General features: G+C 40.4%; 1 protein-coding gene across 1 annotated transcript in view; it reads left to right on the forward strand.

Annotated features, from left to right (window-relative positions):
- Window positions 1–7,958: 7,958 nt before the first annotated feature.
- The window catches only part of ARHGEF4 (Rho guanine nucleotide exchange factor 4), a 265,787-nt gene continuing 258,639 nt past the window's right edge, over window positions 7,959–15,106 (forward strand). The window contains exon 1 of the mRNA XM_081583138.1: window positions 7,959–8,036. The gene's annotated coding sequence lies outside the window, so the exon portion shown is untranslated. The remainder of the gene's footprint in view (window positions 8,037–15,106) is intronic.

A 15,106-nucleotide genomic window follows, 5' to 3' on the forward strand; every position in this document is an offset into this window, starting at 1 on the left:
CTACAGAGCTTAAAACAAGACTCAGTAAACATTTGGTGATTGCATGATTCAGTGTTCTAGGTACATAGCTGAGGTACAAATATACTTGCATGAAAAAATTAATAAATTACTGCAATAGCAATAATAGTGAAAACAGACTCATTAAAGTTGTATTTTCCTGTTGAGTGTTTATCAATATCTGTGTGTAAACATCTAGATCGAGGGTTCACAAGCCAGGGTCAGCTTGCCCCCATGGGCCAGCTGTGTTTTCTGACCTTCCTAACCTTCCCTGGAAGCTGCTGTGGGCTGAACTTATCAAAAGCACCTAATTCTCTAACTGATAGTAAGTAGGCCCTTAACAAATTTTATTTCATTGTTCTATCTTTTATTTCCTTTAGAACGAGACACAAAGCCTCAGTTTAAATGCAGTTAGTGCAATGGATGTATATGAGCCAACCTGTGTCATGCCATTCAATGATTCATTCATTCATTCAAATGTGTATTGGGCAGCTTCTGTGTATAAAGCAGAGTTCTAAGTGCTAGACAGGCAGGTATGAATAAGATAGACAAAAACCTTAACTTCTCCTGGTGTACATTACCAAAATTATGGCACCATTTAGGACTATTAATCTTGTCCTTTAGGACTATTAACTATTAAGGACTACTAATCTTGGTTGTGCCTCTTTTGCAAGCTTTTACCCATTTTTCCTTATGTCTAGAATCTGGAATTTGCCTGCTTTCAATCCCCTCACCTTAGTGAATCAATTTTCCTGGTGTCTTCCGTATTCTATGCAATAGGTATGAACATCTAAGGTCTAAGAAGTCAGTAAGACCTTTGCAGAGTTAGGGCTTGGAAGAACTGTTCCTCATTGGAGGAAAAAGCTACTTGGATAGATGAAGGAAAGGTGGCAAAATCAGCTTCAGTGCTTCTTCCCATCACAAGAGATGGCCTTGTTGCATTCTCCGTACCAGCTTACCTCTCCATCATCCCCCCAGGAGCAGTACAGAGACACATACCCTGCCATGCATATCTATGCACAAGTTCCCCTTTTCCGTCTCCTGGACTTCTAGCTCCATCCCAAAATGCATGGCCTGTGTAGGTTCTGCTGCATCCAAAGTCTACTCCAGACCCAACTCCTTCAGGAAGTCCTCTGCAGCCACTGGCCCCAGCCTTTGAGGTCCATGCACAAGCACCCCATCTCAGCCTTCTTTCTCACCTTCTAGTGCTTGTTCCCTACCCTGCTGCCAGAGTGGATCACCTCAGTCCCAAATATGTTGGCTTACTTTCCTATTTAAAGGCACTGGCTTGCCAGTGAAGGCCAGAGCCGTGAGCAGGGCATGCTCAGCCCTTTGCTGCCTGATTCCTGCCTACTGGTGAGACTTTTTATCATATTTTTAAGTCATTCCCAATGAATGTTCCAACTGTGCTTAATTACTCATAACTTTACACTATGTTTTACAAGTACATTTAAAAAAATTATTTTATAGTGGAGCATAGTTGATTAACAATCTTGTGTTAGTTTAAATGATACAAATGAACTTATTTACAAAATAGAAACAGGCTCACAGATTTAGTGAATGAATTTATGGTTACCAGGGAGGAGGGTAGGAAGTGAGGGATAGATTGGGAGTTTGGGGTTGACATGCAAGTACACTTTTTCTTTAAGTTTCTTTTTTGAAATTTTTTAAATTAATTAATTTATTCTAATTGGAGGATAATTTCTTTACAATATTGTGGTGGTTTTTGCTATACAGAGACTTGAATCACTCATGGGAGCACATGTGTTTCCCCATCCTGAATACCCCTCCCACTGCCCTCCCTACACTATCCCTCTGGGTTGTCCCAGAACACCAGTCTTTTTTTTTTTCAAGGTAATGTTTATTTTATTTATTTATTTTTAATTAGTTTATTTATCTATTTTTTAACTTTACAATATTGTATTTGTTTTGCCATACATTGACATGAATCCACCATGGGTGTACATGTTTTCCCCTTTCAGAACTCCCCTCCCACCTCCCTCCCCATCCCATCCCTCCGGGTCATCCCGGTGCACCAGCCCCGAGAGCCCCGTATCATGCATTGAACCTGGACTGGCAATTCGTTTCACATATGATAATTTACATGCTCCAATGCCATTCTCCCATAGCATCCTGCCCTCGCCCTCTCCCATAGAGTCCAAAAAGACTGTTCTATTTATCTGTGTCTCTTTTGATGTCTCACATACAGGGTTACCTTTACTGATTAACTAAATACCATATATATGTGTTAGTATACTGTATTGGTGTTTTACTTTCTGGCTTACTTCACTCTGTATAAGAGGCTCCAGTTTCATCCACCTCATTAGAACTGATTCAAATGTATTCTTTTTAATGGCTGAATAATATTCCATTGTGTATATGTACCACAGCTTCCTTATCCATTCGTCTGCTGATGGGCATCTAGGTTGCTTCCATGTCCTGGCTATTATAAACAGTGCTGCAATGAACATTGAGGTACACGTGTCTCTTTCAATTCTGGTTTCCTCAGTGTGTATGCCCAGCAGTGGGATTGCTGGGTCATATGGCAGTTCTATTTCCAGTTTTTTGAGGCAGAACACCAGTCTTGAGTACCCTGCTTCATACCTCGAACTTGCACTGGTCATCTATTTTACATATGGTAATATACATGTTTCAATGCTATTCTCTCAAATCATTCCACCCTTGACTTCTCCCACAAAGTCCAAAAGTCTGTTCTTTACATCTGTGTCTCTTTTGCTGCCTTGCATATAGGATCATCGTTACCATCTTTCTAAATTCCATATATATATGTGTCAATATACTGTATTGATGTTTCTCTCTGACATACATCACTCTGCATAATAAGCTCCAGTTTTGTCCACCCCATTAGAACTAACTCAAATGTGTTCTTTTCATAGCTGAATAATATTCCATTGTGTGTATGTACCATGACTTCTTTATCCATTTATCTGCCAATGGACATTTAGGTTGCTTTCATGGCCTATCTACTGTAAACAGTGCTGCAATGATCATTGGGGTAAATGTGTCTCTTTCAATTCTGGTTTCCTTGGTGTGTAGGCATAGCAGTGGGATTGCTGGATCATATGGCAGTTCTATTTCCAGTTTTTAAGAAATCTCCACACTGTTCTCCACAGTGGCTGTACCAGTTTGCCTTTCCACCATCAGTGTTAAGAAGGTTCCCTTTTCTCCACACCCTCTGCAGCATTTATTGTTTGTTGAATTTTTGATGGCAGCCATTCTGACTTGCGTGAGATGATAACCTCATTGTGGTTTTGATTTGCATTTCTCTAATAATGAGTGATGTTGAGCATCTTTACAGGAGTTTATTAGCCATCTGTGTGTATTCTTTGGAGAAATGTCTGTTTAGTTCTTTGGCCCATTTTTTGATTGGGTTGTTCATTATTCTGGTATTGAGCTGCATGAGCTGCTTGTATATTTTGGAGATTAATCCTTTGTCAGTTGCTTCATTTCCTATTATTTTCTCCCACTCTGAATGCTGTCTTTTAGCCTTGCTTATAGTTTCCCTCATTGTGCAAAAGCTTTCAAGTTTAATTAGGTCCCATTTGTTTATTTTTGTTTTTATTTGCATTACTCCAGGGGGTGGGTCATAGAGGATCTTGCTGTGATTTATGTCAGAGAGTGTTCTGCCTATGTTTTCCTCTAAGAGTTTTATAGTTTCTGGTCTTACATTTAGATCTTTAATCCACTTTGTGTTTATTTTTGTGTATGATGTTAAAAAGTGTTCTAGTTTTATTTTTTTACATGTAGTTGACCAGTTTTCCCAGCACCACTTGTTAAAGAGATTGTCTTTTCTCCATTGTATATTTTTGCCTCCTTTGTCAAAGATAAGGTATCCATAGGTGCACGGATTCATCTCTGGGCTTTCTATTTTGTTCCGTTGATCTATAGTTCTTCTTTGTGCCAGTACCATACTGTATTGATTATTGTAGCTTTGTAGTATAGTCTGAAGTCAGGAATGTTGATTCCTCCAGTTCATTCTTCTTTCTCAAAATTGCTTTGGCTATTCGAGATTTTCTGTGTTTCCATACAAATTGTGACATTATTTGTTCTAGTTTTGTGAAAAATACCATTGGTAGCTTGATAGGAGTTGCACTGAATCTAGAGATTGCTTGGGTAGTAGTATTGGGTAGGGAGAAGGCAATGGCATCCCACTCCAGTACTCTTGCCTGGAAAATCCCATGGACGGAGGAGCCTGGTAGGCTACAGCCCATGGGGTCGCTAAGAGTCAGACACGACTGAGCGACTTCACTTTCACTTTTCCCTTTCATGCACTGGAGAAGGAAATGGCAACCCACTCCAGTATTCCTGCCTGGGGAATCCCAGGGACAGCGGAGCCTGGTGGGCTGCCGTCTGTGGGGTCGCACAGAGTCAGACACGACTGAAGTGACTTAGCAGCAGTATTGGGTAGTATACTCATTTTCACTATATTGATTCTTCCAATCCATGAACATGATATATTTCTCCATCTATTTGTTTCATCTTCGACTTCTTTCATCAGTGTTTTATAGTTTTCTTTATATAGGTCTTCTGTTTCTTTAGGTAAATTTATTCCTATTTTATTCTTTTTGTTGCAGAGGTGAATAGGATTTATTCCTTAATTTCTCTTTCTGGTTTTTCATTGTTAGTGTATAGGAATGCAAGGGATTTCTATGTGTTAATTTTATATCCTGAAACTTCACTGTATTTATTGATTAGCTCTTATAATTTTCTGGTGGTATCTTTAAGTGCTACATTTCTATGTAGAGCATCATGTCATTTGCAAACACTGAGAGTTTTACTTCTTCTTTTCCAATCTGGATTACTTTATTTCTTTTTCTTCTCTGAATGCTGTGGCTAGGAATTCCAAAACTATGTTGAATAATAGTGGTGAGAGTGGACGCCCTTGTCTTGTTTCTGATTTTGGAGGATATGCTTTCAATGTTTCACCATTGAGGACGATGTTTGCTGTGGGTTTGTCATATGTGGATTTTATATATTGAGATATGTTCCTTTTATGCCTGCTTTCTGGAGAGTTTTTATCATAAATGGGTATTGAATTTTGTCAAAGGCTGTTTCTGCATCTATTGAGATAATCATATGTTATTTATCTTTCAATTTGTTAATATGGTGTATCACATTGATTGATTTGTGAACATTGAAGAATCCTAGCATCCCTGGAATAACTAGGTCATGATGTATGATCTTTTAAATATATTGTTGGACTCTGTTTGCTAGAATTTTGTTGAGGATTTTTGCATCTATGTTCATCAGTGATATTGGCCTGTAGTTTTCTTTTTTGTGGCATCTTTGTCGGGTTTTGGTATTAGGGTGATGGTGGCCACATAGAATGAGTTTGGGAGTTTACTTTCCTCTGCAATTTTCTGGAATTCTTAACTCTTCTCTAAATTTTTGGTGGAATTCCACCTGTGAAGCCATCTGGTCCTGGGCTTTTGTTTCTTGGAAGATTTTTTATTACAGTTTCGATTTCTGTGCTTGTGATGGGTCTACTAAGATTTTCTATTTCTTCTTGGTTCAGTTTTGTAAGGTTACACTTTTCTAAGAATTTGTCCATTTCTTCCAAGTTGTCCATTTTATTGGCATATAATTGCTCGTAGTAGTCTCTTATGATCTTTGGCATTTCTGAGTTGTCTGTCGTGATTTGTCTATTTTCATTTCTAACTTTATTAATTTGATTCTTCTCCCTTTTTTTTCTTGATGATTCTGGATAATGACTTGTCTATTTCATTTATCTTCTCAAAGAACCAACTTTTACTTTTGTTGATCTTTGCTATAGTCTTTCATTTCTTTTTCATTTATTTCTGCTCTGATTTTATTTATTTCCTTCTACTAACTTTGGGGTACTTCTGTTCTTCTATTTCTAGTTGCTTTAGGTGTAAAGTTAGGTTGTTTATTTGATGTTTCTCTTGTTTCTTGAGGTACGCTTGTATTGCCATGAACCTCCCTCTTAGCCTTGCTCTTACTGAATCCCATAGGTTTTGGGTTGCTGTGTTTTCTTTTTCATTTGTTTCTATGCATATTTTTATTTCCTTTTTTATTTTTTTATGTGATATGTTGGTTATTCCAGAGCATGTTGTTTAGCCTCCATATATTTGTGTTTTTTATAGTTGTTTTCCTGTGGTTGACATCTAATCTTACCTCATTGTGATCAGAAAAGATACTTGAAGTTATTTCATTTTTTAAAACTTACCAAGGCCAGGTTTTTGGCCCAGGATGTCATCTATCCTGAGGATTGTTTTGTGCGCACTTTTAAAAAAAAAGGTGAAATCCATTGTTTTGGGGTGAAATGCCCTGTAGATATCCATTAGGTCTAAATGATCCATTGTATCATTTAAAGTTTGTGTTTCAAATAAAAATAAAAATAAAGTTTGTGTTTCGTTGCTAATTTTCTGTTTGGTTGATCAATCCATAGGTGTAGTAGGGCATTAAAGTCTCCCACTATCCTGCTAGTTTCCCCTTTCATATTTGTTAGCATTTGCCTTCCATACTGAGGTGCTTCTATGTTGGGTGCATATATATTTATAATTGTTATATCTTCTTCTTGGTTTGATCCATTGATCATTATGTAGTGTCCTTCTCTTATCATGGTCTTTATTTCAAAGTCTATTTTACCTGATATGAGTATTGCTACTCCTGCTTTCTTTTGGTCTCCATTTGCATGAAATATCTTTTTCCAGCCCCTCAGTTTCAGTCTGTATGTGTCCCCAGGTTTGAGGTGGGTCTCTTGTAGACAGCTTATATAGGGGTCTTGTTTTTGTATCCATTTGGCCAGTCTCTGTCTTTTGGTTGGAACATTCAACCTATTTACATTTAAGGTAATTATTGATAAGGAAGATCCCATTACCATTTACTTTGTTTTTTGGGTTCATTTTTATAAAACTTTTCTGTGTTTCCTGTCTAGAGAAGATCCTTTAGCATTTGTTGAAGAGCTGGTTTGGTGGTGCTGAATTCTCTCAGCTTTTGCTTGTCTGTAAAGCTTTTGATTTCTCCTTCATGTCTGAATGAGATCCTTGATGGTTAGAGTAATCTTGGTTGTGGGTTTTTCTCTTTTGTCACTTTAAGTGTGTCCTGCCATTCCCTTCTGGCCTGAAGAGTTTCTATTGAAAGATCAGTTGTTATCCTTACAGGGATCCCCTTGTGTGTTTTCTTGCTTTTCCCCTGCTGCTTTTAATATTTGCTCTTTGTGTTTAATTTTTGTTAGTTTGATTAATATGTGTCTTGGGGTGTCTTGCTTTGGGTTTATCCTGATTGGGACTCTCTAGGTTTCTTGGACTTGGGTGGCTGTTTCATTCCCCATTTTAGGGAAGTTTTAGACTATTATCTCAAGCATTTTTTCGTGCCTTTTTTTTTTTTTTTGGTCTTCTTCTTCTGGGATACCTATGGTTCAAATATTAGGGTGTTTAACATTGTCCCAGAGGTCTCTGAGGTTGTCCTCATTTCTTTTAACTCTTTTATCCTTTTTCCTCTCTGCTTCATTTATTTCCACCATTCTATCTTCCACCTCACTTATCCTCTCTTCTGCCTCATTTATTCTACTGTTGGTTACTTCCAGAGTGCTTTCAATTTCAGTTATTGCATTGTTCATCATTGATTGACTCTTTTATTTCTTCTGGGTCCTTGTTAAATATTTCTTGCATATTCTCAATCCCTGCCTCTAGTCTATTTATCTGTAATGCCATTTTGTTTCCAAGATTTTTGATCATCTGTACTATCATTATTCTGAATTCTTTTTCAGGTAGACTCCCTATTTCCTCCTCTTTTGTTTGGTTTGTTGGGTTTTTATCATGTTCCTTCACCTCTTAACTATTTCTCTGCCTTTTAATTATGTTTAGATTGCTGTGCTTGGGGTGCCCTTTCTGCAGGCAGGAAGTTTGTGTTTCCTCTTATTTATGACGTCTACTCCCTGTGGGTGGGATTGGACCAGTGGCCTGTCAAGTTTTCCTGATTGGGCAAAACTGTGTCTGTGTTCTGGTGGGTGGAGCTTGATCTCTTCTCTCTGGAGTGCAATGAAGTGTCCAATAGTGAGTTTTGGGGTGTCTATGGGTTTGTCATAGCTTTGGGCAGGCTATCTTTTAATGTTCTGGGATGTGTTCCTGTTTTGCTGGAGAATTAGCATGGTGTGTCTTGCACTGGAACTTGACTCTTCTGTGGAGCTTGGTTTCAGTGTAGGTATGGAGGCTTTGGGGTGAGCTTTTGTCTATTGGTGTTCCCTGGAGTCAGGAGTTCTCTGATATTCTAAACTTCTGGAGTTAAGCCTTCTTCCTCTGGGTTTCAGTCCTTCTCTTACAGTAGCCTCAAGACTTCTCCATCCATACAGCACAGAAGATAAAACCCTTAGGTTAACGGTGAAACAGCTCTCTACATCCAGGAACACTCAGAGAGATTCACAGTTATATAGAGAAGAGAACAGGGAGGAGGAAGATAGACATTACCAAGAGGAAAAAAGGGAGAGTCAAAAGGGGAGAGAACATTCAAGCCAGCAATGAAATCCTTCAGTGCTCACACAGCCGGGAGCACCCAGAGAGATTCACAGAGTTATATAGAAAAGAGAAGAGGGAGGAAGGAGATAGAAGTGACCCAGAGGAGAAAAGGGAGAGTGAAAAGGGAAGAGAGCTGTCAAGCCAGTAATCAAATCCCTAAGTGAAAATGGATATTGAAGATTAGATTCTTAAAGGTACAAAATTGATAACAAATATCAAAAAGCAAAGATTAAAAACCTAGAATAAAAGTTAGACTCTCAAAAATACAATATAAAAAATAAAAAACAAAATCGATCACAAAAATTAAAAAGAAAAAAATATATAAAATATGTATATATGGAATTTGTTTTTAAAAAGGTGTTTTTTTTCTTGAAAGGTTATAGTAGGCTATAAAAATGAAAGTTAAAGGAGTAATAAATAACTAAAAATTTTTTTAAAAGATCAAAAATTGATAATGGTAAAAATATATCTAGGATTTTATCTGGAGCTGTTGTGGGCAGTATGGGGTCAGTTCAGTGTCAGATAGTCCCTTGTTCCAGCTTGTACTTGTTCTCAAGGTTTATAGTTGCCCATCAAATGCACAGCCTCAGCATTAACTGCAGGGTTTTAATCTGTTGCATATGTCACTTCTGGGACAGTTCCCCCTTCTTTGTTTATTTTGGCTTCCTCTGTTTGCAAGACTCTGCAGTGTCTAATTTCTGCCGTGACACAAGGGGGCATTAGTGGCCACTTATTAAGCTCACTTGTTCCATTGTGCTATGGAGAGGGAGGGATACTGCAAACAAATACCACTGGCATGTGTGAGGAGTGCTCACAGTGGATGGACCACACTGGGTTTGCCACAGCTCAAGGTGGTGTGTATTTCCCATGTCCACACTGCTCAGGCTCCAGGGTGCTCTGCAAGGGCACTGTCCCAAGTGGGCCCTGCATTTCGTGCATTCCCAGTTCTAAGCTGCTCAGGTTCTCAGGTGCTCTGCAAGGGCACAGACCCAGATGGGCTGTGTTTTGTGCCTTTCCCAGGTACAGGCTGTTCAGGCGACCAGGTGTTTTTGAGTGCACTGTCTCAGGTGGGCCCTGCATCTTATGTACCTCCCTGGTCCCAGCCACTCAGTTTCCCAGGTGTGCCATGTGTCTCCTCTGGGGAGCTGATCTCAGGCTGTGACACTCCTGGCAGATATGAACTGCCTAGGATTCCAGGAAGATTTCTTTAGCAACTGGCAGCCTGCTCACAGTTTGCTGGAAGATGCAGTTTCTGGGGCTGAGATTGCAGTGGCCCCTTGCCTTCTTGCTCTGGCTGTCGCACACCTGCCTCTCTGCTTCCAGGGATGGAGGGCCTAAATGGCAGCCAACTTGCTCTCCTTTGTTTTTTTCTAGAGGCACAATCTTTCATTCTGTGAGCATGCCAGGGGTCACCATGTGGCATTAGAGTCTTTTGCAAGAAACGTCTTGTTTTTTGTTTTTTTTTGGTGATCCCACGGTTTCGGTTGCTATGTCACATTAGTTCCCTCAGATTGTCCTCAGGGCAGTCAAGCCTGGTCCTTACCCTAAGGACCAACGATGCCGCCCACACCTCCCTGCCCAGCCCCCACACACTGCTGGGGGAGACACGCATCTGAGCCACTTCTCTACTGGCAACTGCTCTTGGCGCATATTCTGTGAGGTTTTTTTTTACTCCCCGGTTATGTTGTCAGGTTTGAATAAATTATTGAATTCTGGAGAAAGAATAAATTCCACTTGTCTGTAAACTGTTAGGCAGTGTTTTCTAATAATTCATGCCTTGCCAGTTTTGACTCTTTCTGGCTTTGTTCTGGCTTCTCCCAGAGTTGGTGCAGCACAGGGAACATGTGTCACCTCAGGAACTAGAAGATTGAATTGGGCTGAGCTGCTCGCTCCACCTATGAGCCAGTGTAGGCTGGGCAGGGTGAGGAGACACAGCTTTGCTCAGTCCCACAGAGCAGGAGGGTGCTCTGGAGAGGCAGGGATGGAGAGCAGGAGGGTGGAGCTGAGGGAGGAAGGCCTGTGCTTCAGGGATTGTGGCCACACCTGGTGAATCAGCCCAATCAGAACAGCCGTATAGAAGCACATGCTGGTGCAACAAATACCCAGAGGCTCCTTCTAGTCTTCTCAGAGTCCCTTCCTCCCTCCCTAGTCTGGGCATGTTCCCCAGTTCTCTGGAGAAGGCGCTCTTCTGGAGGAGGCCACACTTCATTTTATTTGTGCTCCTGGACAGCTGGACCTAGCAGGTGAGAAGGGCCACAAGCACTTCTAAGAGGCCGCCACTCTTGTGTCTGGGAAGGGACTTTCCGATGAAGTCTGGATGGCAGAGTAGATTTAGAAAGTTTACAAAGTCCTGTTAGTGCTCTCAGGACCCTGTGGATGGCCCTGTCCTGCCTGGGTATCAGGGAGGTGTGCCAAGCACAGTCCCCTGGGGCCATGGCAGGGCACACACACACCCTCTAAGGGTACATCTGACCTGTGGATATAGTGTCAGAAGTTTGAACCTGGGTCTGTGCGTTACAAACTGTGGATATAACATGTCAGTTTGCTGTCAATGTGATTGTGTGTGCATGTATGCCTGCTCAATCATGTCCAACTCTTTGTGACCCCCCATGGACTAGGGCCTGCCTGGCTCCTCTGTTCATGGGATTTTCCAGGCAAGAATATTGGAGCAGGTTGCCATTTCCCATTCCAGGTGATCTTCCTGACCCAAGGACAGAACCCAAGTCTCTTGCGTCTCCTGCATAGACAAGCAGATTCTTGATGACTGCACCACCTGGGAAGGCCATGGATATGATTACTTTCTATAAAAGCTGTTTATTGAGCTAAACTAAGCTTTAAATTAAACAGAAATGATAGTAATGATATTTTCCCACATGCTTATTCAGGTTCTTTGTCTCACCAGTTGCCCACCCAGAACTTTTGCTTAGTTCTACAATCATAGCAGTCAGGAAGGCCTTCTTCACTCTAACTACACCCTGCAGAATGTTTGATTTTTAGAGTTTATGAAGAAGACAAAGGACTATTGAATGAGCTCTGAACCCCTGGGCTGCAAACTCAATCCATTAGTCACTTCCAGTCCTTTTTCAGTGAAGAACCACTGAGACAACTGGAAAGAAAGCAGGAGGACAATGCAGGTGAGGGGCAGGTCCCTGCCCACAGAGGTCACCCCTGGGAGGGGGCTTGGGAAAGAGCAGGGATGGAGAGGCAGGCAATTTTCCTGTCATTTCATTTCCTTCTGCATTCTTGGCTTTGTTTGCATAATGAAGCATCTATTTGCCTTTCTAATTTCTAGAAAAAGCAACTTTTTCTAGAGGGGAAGAGCTGGTGTGAATCCTTAACAATTTCACCTAGTCTGGGTTTTGCCCTGTCCCCGATGCCATCTTCCACAGCTGCCTGCATGGCTTTCCTCCTAGGCAAGGGTGGGAAGGTTCCCAGGCGTATAGGGCGACCAAGTTCAGTCCCTACACGTGCAGCTGTTCAAGATCCTTTCCCCCTCCATTAGCTTCTTCTGTTATTCTTTTCCTGGAGATTTTCCCTAGAGATTATAACTTTTTTTTTTAATTAGCTTTTGGGGGTATAATTTATAAACAATAGAATTCACCACCTGTAAGTGTACAGTTTGATGAGTTTTGACAAATGTGTGCACTTTGCATAGTTACCACTACAGTCATTGCCTCAAACCTTTCTCCTTGCAACAGAGCTTCCCTCTGCCCCTGCCTAGTAAATATCCATCTCACCTCCTGTCACTCTTGGTCTCCTTTCATTCTGGACTTTCACATAAATGAAATGGTAGAGTGTAGAGCTTTTGGTGCCCTGACTTCTTCCACTTAGTACACTGCTTCTGGGAATCAGCCACGCGTGTAACCATGAGAAATCTATTCCTTTGTTGTGGCTGAGTCGTGTTCCATGGGGTGTCATTGTTGTTTGTCACACTAGTCCGTGGATATTTGAACTCTTGCTAGTTTGGCTATGAATACTTCTGTGAACTTCTGTTATGAATACATCTGTTATGAACATTTGCTTACAAATCTTTATGTAGACATTGTCCCTACCACTACCTTTTTTTTTAAACCTAAGAAGAGAATTGCTAGGTCACAGAGTAAGCATTGTTAAACTTTATAAGAAACTGCCAAATGCCATTTTACATTGCCACCAGCAATGTGTGAGAGCTCCCCTTGCTCCAGACCCTCACCTCACTTGGTATTATCAATTTTTTTTTATTTCAGTCATTTCCATGGGTGTAAAGTGGTATCTCATCATGGTTTTCATTTACATTTCCCTGATTATTAATGATGCTGCATCATTTTGTGTGCTCATTTGCCATCTGTATAATCTTCTTAATGAAGTATCTCTTCAGACTTTTTGCCCATGTATTTTTTTGGGTTGTTTGCCTTATCATTGAGCTGTAAGAGATCTTTGCATAGTCTGGACCGAATTCCTTGTCAAATGTATACTTTTCAAATATTGTCTTCCAGTCTAGGCTTATTTTTTCATTTCTTTAACAGTGACTTTTAAACAGCAGCTTAAAATTTGAATTAGGGTTTCAAATGTTTTGTATCCTATTTGCTTCATTCAAGACCATAAATATTTTGTTAAATTTATTTCAAGGAGTTTTATGATTTAGCTCTAACAGTTAGAGATATGGTCTATTTTGAGTAAACTTTGTGTATGATATTAGGTGGGGAGTTGTATATATTTTGCATTTTGGCATATGGCTATGGTTCTAGTATCATTTATTTAAAAGACTGCTATTCTTTTTTTACATTGAATTACAGGATTTTGCTTTTCTATAGTCTTTTCTTTTCAGTTATTTTTAATCTAAAGTGCTATAAAATGTGCTACTTCATATAAATATTAGTAGATGATCTTTTGTTCTTTCTCTTTTACTGTAATACTTGCAATGGCCTGAACTTACCATCACTTGTGTTGCATGGAGCCATCCAAGCTGGTGAATGGAAGAGTTTTTATGTAGAGTAGACCTTATTTGTTGATGTCCAAGCAGAAACTATTCTCCTGGCAATGATGGCCCATTACCATTACAATATTTGATTATGCAATACCCACAACATATGGACTGTGTATGTATATCAGAAGGAAACTACTCTTCAATGAGTACACACTATCTTCCAGGTACCTAATTTAATCTTCATAACAACAGCCTGAGATGAGAATCTCATTTGTAGTTGACAAATAGGAGGTTTAGAGAGACCAGGTTTAACTGACCCATAGCAAATACACATCCGAACTTAGATATAAAGCCATTTTCTTTCTGTAACGCTACCTCTATTTTACTGGCAATCTTCACTTTTTTTTTTTTTTTTACCATACTAATTGTATGTGCTGCAGTTCATGGAGTCGCAAAGAATCGGACACAACTGAGTGACTGAACTGACTGACTGAATTGTGTTTACCAGAGTTCTCCAAAGAAACAGAACCAATAGAATATATGGAGATATATATGAGAGGAGATTTATTATATGTATTGCTTCATGTGGTTATGGAGGCTGACAAGCCCCCAAATTTGCTGCATGCAATTGGAGAACCAGGAAAGCCAGTGGTTTAATTCAGTCCAAGTTCAATGATCCAAGAATCAGGGAGCTGACAGTGTAAATCCCAGTCTGAGTCCAAATATCTGAGAACCAGAGTGCCAATATCTGAGGGCAGGAAAAGGCAGATGTCTCAGCTCAAGCAGAGAGAGTCAATAGCCCATCCTCTCCCATTTTGTTCTATTCAGGCCCTCAACAGGTTGGATACCACCTGTCCACACTGGTGAGGCCCACCTTCTTTACTCAGTCTACCCATTCCAATGCTAATCTCTTCCAGAAACACCCTCACAGATTCATCCAGAAATAATGTTGCACCAGCTATCTGGGCATCCCTTAGTCCTCTCAAGTTGATACATAAAATGAACCATCATACAAATGATATTTTAGAACCAAATATCACTTACATAATGGGGATGCATTTGCAAAAGAAAAGAACCCAGGCTTTGGGGAAGATGGCTTAAGGGTGGGCCTTGGAGACCATGAAGAGCATCCACATCTAGGATTGTCCATGGTCAACAGAGTCCTCAGCTCCTTGTGGGTTTGCACTGGCAGCTGCTCATGCCTGTATGCTGGTTCAGTGGAATTTAAGTCTGTATGGGAAAAATGACAACCATCTTCCAGGGTGATGGGTAAAATGCCTGGCGTGTAGCAGGTGCTAAATTGTTGTCAGTCTGGTGGTCCTGATCTCCAGAATATAGAAGGAAAAAGGAATATACAGTTGACCCTGAACAACGGAGGCATTAGGGGCACCAACACTCCAAGCAGTTGAAAATTGAATGTAGCTTCACAGTTGGCCACTCATCCAAGGTTCCAGATCCATGGATTCAATCAACCTTAGTGCATATTTACTGGAAAAGAATCCACGTAGAAGTGGACTTGTGCAATTCAAACTCATGTAGTTCCTATAGGATGTCAGTGAAAGGAAGAATATAAGGTTTGAAGCACTCAGAGTGAACCCCATAAATGCCAGCTACCATACCCTAATGCCACCAGGAGACAAACATTCCTGCAACAGTGTACTTCCTGTGTGCTCTTGAGCATGGCCTTGTTTGTTTAACCAACAGC

The sequence above is a fragment of the Giraffa tippelskirchi genome, chromosome 3 (genome assembly GCF_054371585.1).
Source record: "Giraffa tippelskirchi isolate mGirTip1 chromosome 3, T2T-mGirTip1v1.2.pri, whole genome shotgun sequence".
Classification (NCBI taxonomy): Eukaryota; Metazoa; Chordata; class Mammalia; order Artiodactyla; family Giraffidae; genus Giraffa; species Giraffa tippelskirchi.